General features: G+C 36.5%; 1 protein-coding gene across 2 annotated transcripts in view; it reads right to left on the bottom strand.

Annotated features, from left to right (window-relative positions):
* IL33 (interleukin 33) overlaps positions 1-12,098 on the bottom strand; it is a 42,653-nt gene extending 30,555 nt beyond the window's left edge. Inside the window, exons 1-2 of one of the 2 annotated variants that reach the window (XM_030294161.1) lie at positions 12,054-12,098; positions 3,156-3,257 (exon numbers count right to left, since the gene is read on the bottom strand). The gene's annotated coding sequence lies outside the window, so the exon portion shown is untranslated. The remainder of the gene's footprint in view (positions 1-3,155; positions 3,258-12,053) is intronic. The other variant, XM_030294164.2, reaches the window with a different exon arrangement.
* Positions 12,099-14,647: the final 2,549 nt, after the last annotated feature.

The raw sequence follows: 14,647 nt of genomic DNA, 5'->3' as shown, positions 1-14,647 counted from the left end.
ACAACTACATGAAGTTCAGGGTCCAGGAGATAAAGTCCAGGATATGCCTAAAATGGGGATCCTAATAGGAAACTGCATGGCCTAAATCTGAACACCAAAACGGCTACACTTGAAGTGTAAGGGTGGTTGAGATAAATAAACCTCACCTGCAGAAGGGGACTGCTAGGAAGCTCTGTCACTAGATAGAGGGAAAATCATTCTTCTGAGGATGATTCCTCATGAAAAGTCAGCCCCCACACGGGTTTGTAGTTTGAAATCACACTACCTGTGTGTTTCCAAAAGCCTGAAATAGAGAATTAAATATCAAATGGTTTCAGGTTGGTAGTATCCCAAGACAAATGGGAAAGGCAAACACAAATCCTATCTTGATGAACTCAGCTGCAGCCCAAGCCATAAAGTATTCATCCACACAGAAAAATTTCCAGGGCAAATGAATAGTTTGCAGTCAAGATTTATAAAACAAATAAAAATACTTGGCAACATGATGAAAGCCACAGAAGGAACAGACAACAGAAGCCAACCTGAAAGTTGATTCATGTATTAGAACAATCAGAAATGACATATTGAACAACTGGTTTTAATATCTTTAGGTAGAGTTTTAAAAATATTGAAAAAATGAATAAGGAAAATTTAGAGTTGAAAAAGATCCAAATAGAATATCTAGAAATAAAAAATACAATGTTGAAATTAAAGCTTCATTAAATAGCAGATTAAATGGCAGATTACACATAGTGAATTAGATGAAGAATCATGAATTAGAAAATATATCTGAAAATATTCATTGGAAAACAATTTAAAGACACATAGAGATGGAAAATATGAAAAAGAGGGTGAGAAACTTGAAGGACGGAATTGGACAGTCTAATGTGTATCTATTTGAAATTTTAGAAGAAGATGATAAAATAGGGAAGGGAAAATATTTGAAGGTAAATAAAGATTAAGAACTTTCCAGAATTATTGAAAGACTCCAATCCTCAGATCTAAGAATCCCAAGCAAGTTTAAAAAATTAAAGAAATCCATTAAATAATGAGGAAGGTTTTAGAAGATGTAATTAAAGCTGAGTCACAGAAAATAGTTCTGGCAGAGCATTCCGTATAAGGTGGCAGAAAAACAAGGTGGGAGCAGATAGATCTAAAATCTCAGCCTGGACAAATGCTTTTCAGAGTCATGCACATGGAAAAAGCAGATGCCAAGCCACAGAATGTGTATTGACTTGAGTCACTAAGTTGTGAATTAGTTCTCAAAACTGGAGATGAAATACAATCTGTCTTGCTTCAGTTCACTGCTTTAGACCTGGCTTGTTTTACTTTTTAAATTTTTATTTGTACCTAGATCCACAAAGGAAGACAACTTGCAAAGGTAGTGTCCCAAGACAAATGTGTATAACATTTGTATATATTTTAAAATATGTCATCTCTGTTCATGAAAAGATAGTAATTGCATCTATGTATATGTATGTATGGGAGATTTATTTCTGAGTCTTGCCTAATTCTCTGCAAATATGTACCAACAAGTATTAAGAACATCTCTGAATTGGCAACAATATAAGCAAAACAGATTGCTTAACCAAGGATGAAAACTTGCCCATTAATATTAGTTTTGACTCTGGGGATAGTCCCCAGATTCCAAAGCCTAAAGTAATTTAATATTTTCAAAATTTGAAATCCTAACAAGGATACAAGTCTTTGGGAAGTATCCTAAATTCTATCAAGTGACTTACCATTTGTTATTCAAGAGAAACATACATGAGTTTTAGACAGGCAAAGATTTACATTTTGAAGCACATCTTCTGAGTAAAATGTAATGTATCTTTAACTTGGCTCTAAAGAGGTCGACTTGGCACATAAAACACATGAAACATTGATGAGGAGACTTTTATTCCAGATACCACAGATATATATATGTAAAGCCAATGAAAGTACACTTAACTTCAATTTCCAGTGCACAGGGATGCCACTTAGATACTTCTGGAATCGATTCTGGGAACTAATAGGCTTCATATGAAGGCAGCTTTGGAAAACTAAGGAATAACAAGAGGAATTTCTAAAAGGATGAGCCAGATATTTATGGAAATGTGGAAAGTGGAACTCAAGTCTCTAAAATTTAGAAGCAAGAGAAGGCAGCCTGAAGCAGCAGCTGAGATAACAAAACTTTGCATTGGTGGAAGATAAATGTAGCAGATCTCCTTTAAAAAAATAAGAAAAACATTAAAAACAAGTTTTCTCTTTAAGAATGGAAATCAACTACTTTTTAGTCAAGTGCTTGCTAGCTACATTATGAAGACTAAAGATAAGTTTCAAAAATAGATATAAAAGATAAGTTGCAAAAGATAAGTTTCAGACTCCTGACACCCAGCCAGAAGATAAGAATTGTCCTTGTGCTAAGAAACCAGTCAGCCAATGAGCCTTTACTATTTTGATGTCACATGCAGAATCTCAAGATGATCTGGTTTATCAAATGCTTGCGATAAATTACACAAAGCAGATACTTTGTTAAATTATACATCATTTGAACAATGTTTAAATCAAGAAAAATAATCAGGGTGGATTATTGTTAGCTCATAATGATTTAACAATACTTTAAACTTTCTTTTTTAAATTTTTTTTTTTCTTCAACGTTTTTATTTATTTTTGGGACAGAGAGAGACAGAGCATGAACGGGGGAGGGGCAGAGAGAGAGGGAGACACAGAATCGGAAACAGGCTCCAGGCTCCGAGCCATCAGCCCAGAGCCTGACGCGGGGCTCGAACTCACGGACCGCGAGATCGTGACCTGGCTGAAGTCGGACGCTTAACCGACTGCGTCACCCAGGCGCCCCACTTTAAACTTTCTTAAAGTATGTTGTGTTCAAAGTCTATAAAAAAACTACCTCCTTCTGCCATCTTGGAGCCTGAGGAGACCTGCTGGGAACAGTACTCCTAAAACGACAGAAGGCTGTAGTCCAAGGCCATTTTTGCTGGCTATCAGCAGGGTCTCTGGAACCAGAGGGAGCACACAGCTCTTCTTAAAATTGAAGGTGTTTATGCTCGAGATGGAAATGAATTCTACCAAGCAAGAGATGCATCTATGTGTACAAATCAAAGAACAACCCAGTGACTCCTGGTGACAAATTTAGTAATCTAAAAAATCCTAGTAATCTGGTAAAAATAACTCACGCTCATGGAAACAGTGGTACAGTCATGCCAAATTCCAAAGTCACCTTCTTGCTAAAGTCACAGAATCCCTGTGATGCTGTACTCCTTAAGGATTTAAATTTACTGAAAAGCAAATAAATAAAAGTGTAGGTTTGGGGCGCCTGGGTGGCGCAGTCGGTTAAGCGTCCGACTTCAGCCAGGTCACGATCTCGCGGTCTGTGAGTTCAAGCCCCGCGTCAGGCTCTGGGCTGATGGCTCGGAGCCTGGAGCCTGTTTCCGATTCTGTGTCTCCCTCTCTCTCTGCCCCTCCCCCGTTCATGCTCTGTCTCTCTCTGTCCCAGAAATAAATAAACGTTGAAAAAAAAATTAAAAAAAAATAAAAATAAAAATAAAAAAATAAAACAAAACAAAACAACCACACAGTCTATCGAAACTAAATTTGTGACCATGGGGTTAAGAGAATAATCCTTTTTTTTTTTTTCTACCAAGGTAGGACACTTAAAAAAAGTGGTTCCTGACTTTTTTCCCCCAAGAATCACAAATACAATATAATGGTTCTTCCTCCCCCCACCCATTAATGTTGCTTTGCAACTGGGACACAAAAAACAAATGCCTCAACCCCAAAATTACAATCTTAGGGAAGATATATATTTTTCTAAAGTGTGTCTGCTAGCTAACTCAAGTCTGGGGGAAAATTACTAGCTGCCCCAGACTGACATAATGCCCGCCTATCAAAATGGCTAAAATGAAGAAGATAGAAAATATCAAGTATTTGCAAGGATTTGGGACAAATGGAATTATACATGGCTGATTAGAGTATAAATTGCTACAATCACTTTGGGAAATAATTTGGTAGCATTCACTAAAGCTGAGCATGTGCATACTTTTGACCAAGCAATTCTACTTGAAGGTATATATGAAAGGCATAAAAATGCCAAAAGACATAGTAAGGGAATGTTCATAGCAGTCTTAGTTATATAACTCTAAACTGGAAACATGGAAAATGTTCATCTACATTATAACAGATAAATTGTAACACATTTATTTAGAGGAATTCTAACCAGTAATAAGAATAAACATATGTGCAACTACACAGAGGGATCTCACAAACATAATGTTGAGTGAAAAGCTAGACACAAAACATATACTGTATGAATTCATTTGTAAATAGTTCAAAAACCCCACAAATTGAATATGTGGTGTTTGATGTTAGAAAGTAAAATACTATTCTTGAGGTAGAGAGTAGTGACTAGAAGAGAGCATAAGGAGACTCTGAGTTCTATACTCCTATTTCTTTAAATAATTACTGAGGTTGGTTTACCTTGTAACAAACCATTAAGCTATACAGTCAGATTTGTGCAGTGTTTGTGTGTGTATGTTATATGTTAATGAATTTTTTTTAAGTTAAAGGAAAGAGAAGACTATCAGTGAATTCTAAAATGTACACGTTCCATATTCTTAAATGTGGTGGTCAAAGACACACTGACAGAATTAAATAAGCCCTCTATATTGTGGTTAAAAAGAATTAAAGCAGTGTCAGTGTCTGTGTTTAAGAATGCATTGAGCTGACTGGAAAATGGTCAGACAGGAAATGAACACATTCTCTTCTTCCCTTTGTACAAAATAAGTGGTTCTGATATGCCTGATTAAAGACTTAGTTTTCATACAGAGAAAGACAGATACCACATGTTTTCACTCTTAGGTGGATCCTGAGAAACTTAACAGAAACCCATGGGGGAGGGGAAGGAAAAAAAAAAAGGAGGTTAGAGTGGAAGAGAGCCAAAGCATAAGAGACTCTTAAAAACTGAGAACAAACTGAGGGTTGATGGGGGGTGGGAGGGAGAGAAGGGTGGGTGATGGGTATTGGGGAGGGCACCTTTTGGGATGAGCACTGGGTGTTGTATGGAAACCAATTTGACAATAAACTTCATATATTGAAAAAAAAAGACTTAGTTTTCTGACCTGAAAAAATTGAAAATTAATCAGATTAAAAGAGATTTTTCAGGTGTTTTTCGGAGTAAGGCAGAATCCTCAGGGTAACTTTGAAAAGAGTTTGACTGCCCTTTGCAGAAGTTCTTAAAAAGAAAAATGGTTTGAGTTCGGCAGAAATCAGAGGATGTCAACAACCTGGGAAGTTATTTGTTACCTAGGATGAATGTTGTTCCTTAGCTGACAAATCTCTTTTCTTTCACCAAAGACAAAATTTAGATATGCAGAAACATAAACCATTCATGGCAATCCTGTCTATCTGCCAACAGCGTCTAGGACTAGGCATGTAACCCAGATCTTGCCAATGAGACAAAGGGGTGGCGTATCTGGGACTTGTGGGACAATTTTTCTCCTTAAGAGTAAGAACTTTTTGACTTTTTGACTTTGCCTCTGTGAAGATGTAATTCTCAGAGCTGGGCCAACAATATCTCATAAAGGAAGAGACCATGGACAGTCTGAGGATGGCAGAGTAGAAGGATGAGAAGAGCCTGGGTCTTGGTGACGTCCTTGATTCTTTGCACCATCTCTGGTATTGCCCACTTCAGAACTTCTTGTTAAGTAAGCACCAAGTGTCCTTATATTTTAAGCCATATCTAATTCATTATTATATTTTTGCAGCTAAAGCATATCAAGTGATACAAATTCTCTTTGGCTTGTTTTTTTTTGTTTGTTTGTTTTTTGCCTAAATGTAATCTACATCGGCTTTTTCTAAATCCTAAAATGAAATGGCAAACAACTAATGTATTCTGGACATTGTCTTAATCATATCTTTAAATACAGCTGGATTATTTAAGCATTTCCCCTGCCCTCCCCCTGCCATGCTCAAAGTTCTTTTTTTCCTTTAGTTTTTAATGTAGTAAAAATATATATAACATAAAACTTATCATCTAACCATTTTTCAGTGTGCATTTCAGTAGTGTTACTAGGTCTGTTCTGCAGCAGGTATCTAGAAGTTTTTCATCTTGCAAAACTGAAACTATATTCATTGCACAACAATTCCTCATTTCCTTCTTCCCCAGGCCCCTGTCAAAACTGTCCTACTCTCTGTTTCTGTATGTTTGGCTACTGTAGATTCCTCACATAAGTGGACTGATATAGTATACAGTATTTGTGTCTGGCTTATTTCACTTAGAATGATGTCCTTAACGTTCATCCATGTTGTAGCATCTGACAAGATTCTTTCTTTTAACATTGAATAATATTCTATTGTATGTATATACCACATTTTCTTTATCCATTTATTGGTGAATGGACATTTGGGTTGATTTTACCTGTTGGCTATTTTGAATAATATGGCATTGAACATGGGTGTACAAATATCTCTTCAATATTTTGCTTTCAATTCTTTTGGATATATACGCAAAAGTGGAATTGCAGGATAATATAGTAGTTCTATTTTTTTTTTTTTAATTTTTTTAAATTTTTTTTTTCAACGTTTTTTATTTATTTTTGGGACAGAGAGAGACAGAGCATGAACGGGGGAGGGGCAGAGAGAGAGGGAGACACAGAATCGGAAACAGGCTCCAGGCTCTGAGCCATCAGCCCAGAGCCCGACGCGGGGCTCGAACTCACGGACCGTGAGATCGTGACCTGGCCGAAGTCGGACGGGTAACCGGCTGCGCCACCCAGGCGCCCCTAGTAGTTCTATTTTTAATTTTATGAGGAACCTTCATACTGTTTTCCATATCAGCTAAACAGTTTAATATTTAAATAATGTTATATTTAAAAAATTATGGCATAATAATATGGATATATAAATCAATATGTTATAAACAATAACATATTGTATATGAGAGAAAAAGCATGGTATGTCAGAAATAGAAAAGATAAACTGAAAATATTTTGTATCAGGACAAGATTTTGAAAACATATAAGTAACTGAGATGCTTTTTAAAAAATAAATTCAGATGGCCAGTAGCAGTACTGTTATTACTATTTTTTACAATTAATTCTATAGATTGCCAATATACTATTATATTATTATTTTTGCAAAACATCAATTGGATTTGTTTACCAAAAACTTTTACATGTATAAATTTGCCTAAATTTGTGTGTAAAATTGATTATGAAAATTACATATACATATACATATTGGTCATTGTGCTTGGACAAATAGTGACAAAATGAAATGACTTGTAAACACTTTGAACAAAGTTAACATTCTATTTATAAAGTGAACTTTTAAACAGGTTTTCATATCCTCCAGTAACTAATGTAGCTAACAAAGGGGCAAAAACAACAACTGTCAATAAGGTGTTAACATTTTCAAAGTTAAAAAAACTGAAACAATTGGGCCAAAGTATAAATAAAAAATATATTTTTAATTAAAATATTTGAATTTTATTATTTTTTTCAAGTGTAGAATTTCGTGATTTATCCCTTATATTCAACATCCCATGCTCATCACATAGTAAAATAGGTAAAAACTCAAGTAGGTATATAATAAAGTGATGTTGGAACTCCATTGAAATTGCCAAAATGAACTCGTGATTTTATATATACAGATTTTCTCCCCTATCTCTGTAACTGAACTAATTTAATGTCAGTGGTAAAATGAAATAATCTACTATATATCCCAGGGCCCATATTTTGTAATCTAATAATGTTCTCCACTAAAGAAATCAAAGTTCTTTGGAGAATAGCTGGTTTCTGTTACAGGTAGAAGACATGCAAGATGAGCCTGAATAAATTGTTGCCTGAAAGCAGTGATGCATTTTGTAGAGTTCTAAGGTGATTAATAAAAGAGCAAATGAACCAGCATAAAAAGGCTTCTAAGTGCCAAATAGTGGCAATTTGAGTCAAAACAATAAAAAAATTATAGCTAATCAAAACAAGTTAAGTTTGAAAATTTACAACAATGTCAACAAAAATCATGAGTCCATAATGATGCTCAAAAGAGAAAAGCACTAAAAACTGTTTTCTGTTCAAATTATCATTTCAGAATACCTATATTTGTAAGTTAATTGTAAATATTTTCTCATAATATGTGAAAGTTTTTCCTTGTACAAAGACTGAAATTACTGCTTGCATAACTTTTATAGGAATTTTCTCCTATGTTTGGGATATGTCTATCAAATAGTTACAGAAATACTGGCCAAATTATTAATACTTATGTAAAACTTTAGATATTCCACACCACCCTCACTGACACATTATCTCAGATTAGCTGGTATAGTCCAAAATCAGAATGAGAGTTCCTTCTAATGCTGATATTCAGCGGGCATGCTGAATATGCTCCATGTGGCTGGTTCTTTTATTTATTTCTGCTTATGCCATACCAGAACGTCAGAACATACATGAACATCATCACCCGTGGATAAACCAAGAGATATTTTTCACAACCAAATAGCCACCTAGTAATAAACTGTATCATATATTAGATGATATTAAATTTGATTGTTAAGAGAAATTTAAAAATTAACAGTATGGTAGCTTTCTTTCCTTTCTTTCCCTTCCTTCCTTTTTCCTTCCTTCCTTCCTTCTTTCCTTCCTTCCTTCTTCCTTTCTTCCTGCCTTTCTTTCTTTCTTTCTTTCTTTCTTTCAAATTACATTACATTTGAAACTTTTAAAAATCACTTACTCTCTTTAAGAAAAAAAAATATATAAACTGCTTGATAGCATTTCTTACTGCCACTGATAGAGCAATAGGTTAAGAAGTTAGAGTGGTTGATATTGAACACAGCAGAGATGCAAAACAATGAACCTCTGTCAAACTCTTTAAGAAAGCATTGAATCTTTGCTAGGAAATTCAAGAGAAGTAATGAGCAAAACATGATTGCTAAATGTCTCAGATGCACTAGTATTGTGAGGGAAAATTGTGGCAATCATCTAATTTTTGAGGTGTTCAGAGTGAAGAGGAATTAGATGTAGACTGTTGTGCTAATTAAAAGTGAAAGCAATCAGCCAAGTTTGTGGGTTCTGGCAATACCAACGGGAATGGCAAAAGAAATTTACATAAGAAAATGGTGGCTGGCAGGGAAACTTCTTCAGATGGCAATGAATGTAGACCTAAAAAAATAGGTGGAAAGTTTTAATGTCATCTCACTAATGTTTCTGTATTTGGAAATCATGGAAACTGAATTGAAAATCGCTTTACAAAAAGATTAAGGCCATACTAAATGAAGTTGTTTGGAATCCATCTTCCTTCTTGGTCCTTTTCCTTCATGGGACTTAACTCTGGATTTTAACCTCTGGTTTGAAATTTGCTGACTGCGTTATCTTGGGTTAGTACAATCTTCCCAAATCTTACTTGTTTAACTTTATACATGGAGAATGTTATTATCTTACAGAAGTGCTGAGGATTAAATGGGATAATGGGGGGAAAATAACTCATTTAGTACATGTTCAGTGATTAATAAAGGTACCTTTAATGACTACTTCTGGCTTGCTTTATCTTTATAGGTATCAGAACACCTCTCTAAGGTAGGATTTTTTGTTGTTATTATTATTGGTTTGTTTATTTTTATATCTTGCACCAGAGGAAAAAAATTCAGGGTCACGAAAGTTAAGATCCAAAATCACGCAGGTAGTCAATGATAGATGATGGATTTAAGGCCTGTCTGGCTCAAAAAATATGTGTATATTTACTATTACGCTATATTGCACTCTTAAAGCAAAAACAAAAACAAAAGTGTTCACAGATATAGCATGATCTACCAATAGAAGCAAGGCTAGCATGCGAGTATCTGCCAGGAGTTTGTTACAGGGAGGAAGTGCTCCAAACTCCTTATTTGCCCATAACTATCCTACAATAATGAACTTTGCCTGCCCTGTGAGGCTGTTTCCTCTTAAAGCTTTCTTTTGTATGCAGATGTCAACACCAGAGAACCCAGAGGGAAACTGAAAAAAAGATTAGAGGTTTTTACCATGATTTCCTGAAGTCCTTGAACCAAGCATCATTTTTTTTTTTGAAGGAATTAAGATTTCTTTCTGCTCTTCAAGGAGATTATTTTTGGTCTTGTTTCTAAATGTCCCTGCTATAAGCTGTGATATAAATAAGAAAGATTCTGACAGACGCTCTTGATTCTTACCATGTCTGCCAAAATTTCAACTTGTTGAATGAAAGATACATAGATTTTGGCACAGTCACACTCACATCTCCAAAAATGACCTCATGCTATCAGATTTACTGGCATAAAAATTCCCTGAATTTTCTTCCTCCCAATGCTGTCCCTTCTGCAGTACTTCCCTGTAAAGATTTTTTTTAATTTTTTTTAACGTTTATTTATTTTTGAGACAGAGCATGAATGGGGGAGGGGCAGAGAGGGAGGGAGACACAGAATTGGAAGCAGTCTCCAGGCTCTGAGCCATCAGCCCAGAGCCCCACCTGGGGCTCAAACTCACTGACCATAGATCGTGACCTGAGCTGAAGTCGGACACTTAACCAACTGAGCCACCCAGGCGCCCCTTCCCTGTAAAGATTTAATTCTGCATGAGTATCTCCAAAAAAGGCCTTGTTCTGTCAAATACTCACATAAATATTCCTTGGTGTTTATTTTTTCTCCCTTCTGTGCTTCACATACACACACCCAACAGTATTTGCTTGTAATGATTTAATTCCCCCATGAGTGAAACTTTTACAACTGAATCTCACACACATTCCCAGAAGTTAGTTGTAAGTTCTGTTTCTTTAACCCTCTGCAGACCCTAACCAGGAGTGGCAGTTTCCATTTCTCAGTCTCTTGCCTTACTTTTAGCCCTGTTTCAAACCCTAAGTAAAAATTCTCCTAAGAATTCTTCCCTCTCTATAAATGGGAAAAAGAAAGAGGTACATTCTGGCTGTATATATTGTAAGCTAAACAGTGATAGGAAATCGAAAAATAGGTCATTGCTGAGAAAATGCTTTATGTAGCTACCAGCCAAGGTTTCATGGGAAATCTAGGATCCTTTCAGAGAAGAATGGAGAAAATGTGAAATTTGAGCTGCAGAGTTATGCTTGTTCAGAGAGTTAACTATTTAAGCATATTACTCAATTATGTGATTCTTCTCAAGCACTCTAAACTTTGGGAAATAGAGGACTCTGAAGTTTTCTGAACACAGAGCCATGCCCTTTTGGGGCAAAATTTAAAGAGGGGCATCAAGTATTCTAAAGACAAATGTGAGAAGCAATAGGTAGGGATATTGGGAACAGCATAGGACCACAGTATACAGGGATGATTCTAAGCTGAAGAAGCACAGGGCTGAGGAGGGAGTGAGAGTCAGGAAGATCCAACCAAACTTAGTCCTAAACTCTCAAATTTCCAAAGACCTTCTAGAATCAACTTTGTGAAGCAACAGTACTTTTGGATTTGTGCCATTTTCTTTATTAAAATAGTCTGGAGGTATGTATTCATGTGTGGAAAGATAAGGCAGAGAAAAGTGCAAGGAGAAAAAAATTGCCACAAGGCAGACAGTAACAAATAAAGAGAAAAAAAAATCTTTAAATGAAATTGTCTAAATGAAGAATAGTAGCAAAACTAATAAGCTTTTTAGTTTAGTCATTTAGGATGTAAATTACTTATTTTTTCAAAAAATTGTTTATTTTTGAGTAGATGAGTTTGAAGGGATGACCCCTCTCGGTTCTTCTATTTGTCCTCCTTTTTTGAAACCACTGGTAAACAATTGGGAGTAGGTTTGTCTTGGAAGTACAGTTATCAACTTGTTTTATGAAGTTTTGTGGTGGGGGAGAAAAACTTACTATAAAGACTATTAATAATCAATTTTAGCAATTTATTAATGATTTTCCAAATCACCCAAAGGAAATCAAAGTGGAATTATAAGTTAGTAGCAACTATCATTATTATCAACTTTTACTAGTATTGGCAATAAATAACAACAATTCAGCCTAATCCTTTACTTTATAGAAATAAAAAATAGTTCTCCATGGTTCCCAAGATCTTATTTTGCCAAACCTGAGAAAAAAATCTACCAGAATGTTAGTCTTATTCTTACCGTGTAATCTTGTTTTGATTTCTCCTCTGAAAAGCAGCAGTTCTGTGTTCAGAGGGCTTGCAGATTCTATTTATTACTCAAAGTTTGGCAGAGAATCAAATCGCCAAAGGAGGGAGATCTGAGTGGGTGAGATTTTGGCAGGTTTTAATTGCATGTAAAGAGCCAATAGAATTACAATCCTGTTAACATTCAAGATTCCCTACTTTCTGCCTTCTCCTCATCTCCATCTTAAAATTTAATTAAACAATTATGGATTTTACGTTTTGTGGTTTTTTATTTCCAACTCACATCAGAATTATCTCACATGCAATCCCCACTCCCATCTGCAACTCACAATCCTCTGCCCCCACACATTACAACTTGGCTCTCTTCAAAGTTGAACTTCACCCCCAGCACTGTTCATACTGAAATTTTTGGAAGAAGTTTTAGGTGATGATGAGAAGTTCCCGAACTTACCTTCTTCTCCCATGAACACACCAAATCTACAGCTATATATGGATCATTTTCTTCTGAAATAGATATGAAAAGTAGATGAACTGCTCTTCAAAACAAAGAATAGCAACAAAAGGATACAACAAAGATAAAAAGACCACACAAAGATGGGTAGGAGAGGCAAAGACACAGTCTCACAAAAACCCCATCCCCTGGCATGGCAACAGGAAGGGATATCACTAGATTAATGTGGATTTATCAGAAGAGTAAAGGGTTAGAATCCAATATTGGGTGCTCCAGCCTGTGGGATCTACATGGGAAATACAAGGCCCCAGGAAATCTACAAGTCCCAAAATGCAAAAAGAAACTGAGATTCTCTTCTTGGAGAACTCACATGTGGCCTTACTTGCCCCAAGACTCAGTAAAAAAAGCCAAACCAAAACAAAACAAAACACAGCAGTTTGAAAAGCACCTAGACTCTATGTGAGGACATCCATTTGCTGATCTGGAAGTATTGGCTGGAGGGATGGGATAATTGAGGTGCCTCCTGGAAATGGAGACGCTGGTGGATACAGTTGTTGCATTCTCCACATAGCCTGCAAGCACAGGCAGGTGAGCTCAGATACAGCACCCTCTCACCAACTTGTGTGGGAGGGAGGAGGAAAATGGTTATAGCACTTGCTTAGGCCAGAGAGCGCAGGCAGTTGTAGTGATTCCCCACTTCCTGGCTGGAGTGAGCAAGAGCAAGTAGTTACCACATTCCACCTTTCAGCTTAAAGATGGTGTGTGTGCACAGACAAGGCACTCTTGCACTACATTCCTAAAGTATGTAGGGGCATGCAGTGAAGACATTTGCCCACTGCATTTCTGAAGCTGGTGAATGTGGCCTACCCCCTGTACTCTCTAGCTGCCTTGCCCAAACCAATGGGCATGTGCAATCCACACAGGGGACACACTTTAATTGCCTGGCCCTGGTGGCCAAGATTATAACAATTGGAAAGACAGTTCTTGGCAGGCCATTAGCCTTGGGCACTGCACAGACAGAAAAACCCCAATCTTCCTATGAAAAAGGCTTACTTAGCCTGGAGCTTCAGCCTGAGGGACAAGCATTAGTATCCCACACATCTAGAGAGTAGGAGTGCTTTCAGGGAATATAAGCAGGGATACAAAACCCTTGCACACCCCCTTGGCCTTGCTAGAGGTTGGTGAGACTTCCCAGAAGCTAATACACTTTTTAAAAAAATATATTTATTTATTTATTTATGTATTTGTTTGTTTGTTTTTAATTTACATTCAAGTTAGTTAGCATACAGTGCAATAATGTTTTCAGGAGTAGATTCCAGTGATTCATTCCCTATTTATAATGCTCAGTGCTCATCCCAACAAGTGTCTTCCTTAATGCTCCTTACCCAATTTGCCCATCACCCCACCCACAGGCCCTCCAGCAACCCTCGGTTTGTTCTCTGCATTTAAGTCTCTTCTGTTTTGCCCCCCTTCTTGTTTTTATATTCTTTTTGTTTTCCTTCCCTTACATTCATCTGTTTTCTATCTTAAATTCCTCATATGAGTGAAGTTACATGATATTTGTCTTTCTCTGACTGACCAATTTCGCTTAGCATAATACTCTTTGGTTCCATCCACATAGTTGCAAATGGCAAGATTTCATTCTTTTTGATTGTAATACTCCACATATATATTGTGTATATATACCACATCTTTATCCATTCATCTGTTGATGGGTATTTGGGCTGTTTCCATACTTTGGTATTCATAGCACTGCTAAAAACATTGGGGTGCATGTGCCCATTTGAAACAGCACACTTGCATCACTTCTGTATATACCTAGTAGTGGAATTTCTGGGTCATAGGGTACTTCTATTTTTAACTTTTTGAGGAACCTCCATACTGTTTTCCAGAGTGGCAGTACCAGTTTGCATTCCCACCAACAGTGCAAAAGAGATACTCTTTTCCCACAACCTTGCCAACATCTGTTGTTGCCTGAGTTGTTAGTTTCAGCCATTATGACTGGTGTGAGGGGGTATCTCATTGTGGTTTTAATTTGTATTTCCCTGATGATGAGTGATGTAGATCATTTTTTCATATGTCTGTTAGCCATCTGGATGTCTTCTTTGGAGAAGTGTCTATTCATGTCTTTTGCCCAT

Source organism: Lynx canadensis, chromosome D4, assembly GCF_007474595.2.
Source record: "Lynx canadensis isolate LIC74 chromosome D4, mLynCan4.pri.v2, whole genome shotgun sequence".
NCBI classification, from domain to species: domain Eukaryota; kingdom Metazoa; phylum Chordata; class Mammalia; order Carnivora; family Felidae; genus Lynx; species Lynx canadensis.
Note: the sequence above shows the minus strand (reverse complement) of the source record. Positions and strands in the feature narration are given on the sequence as shown.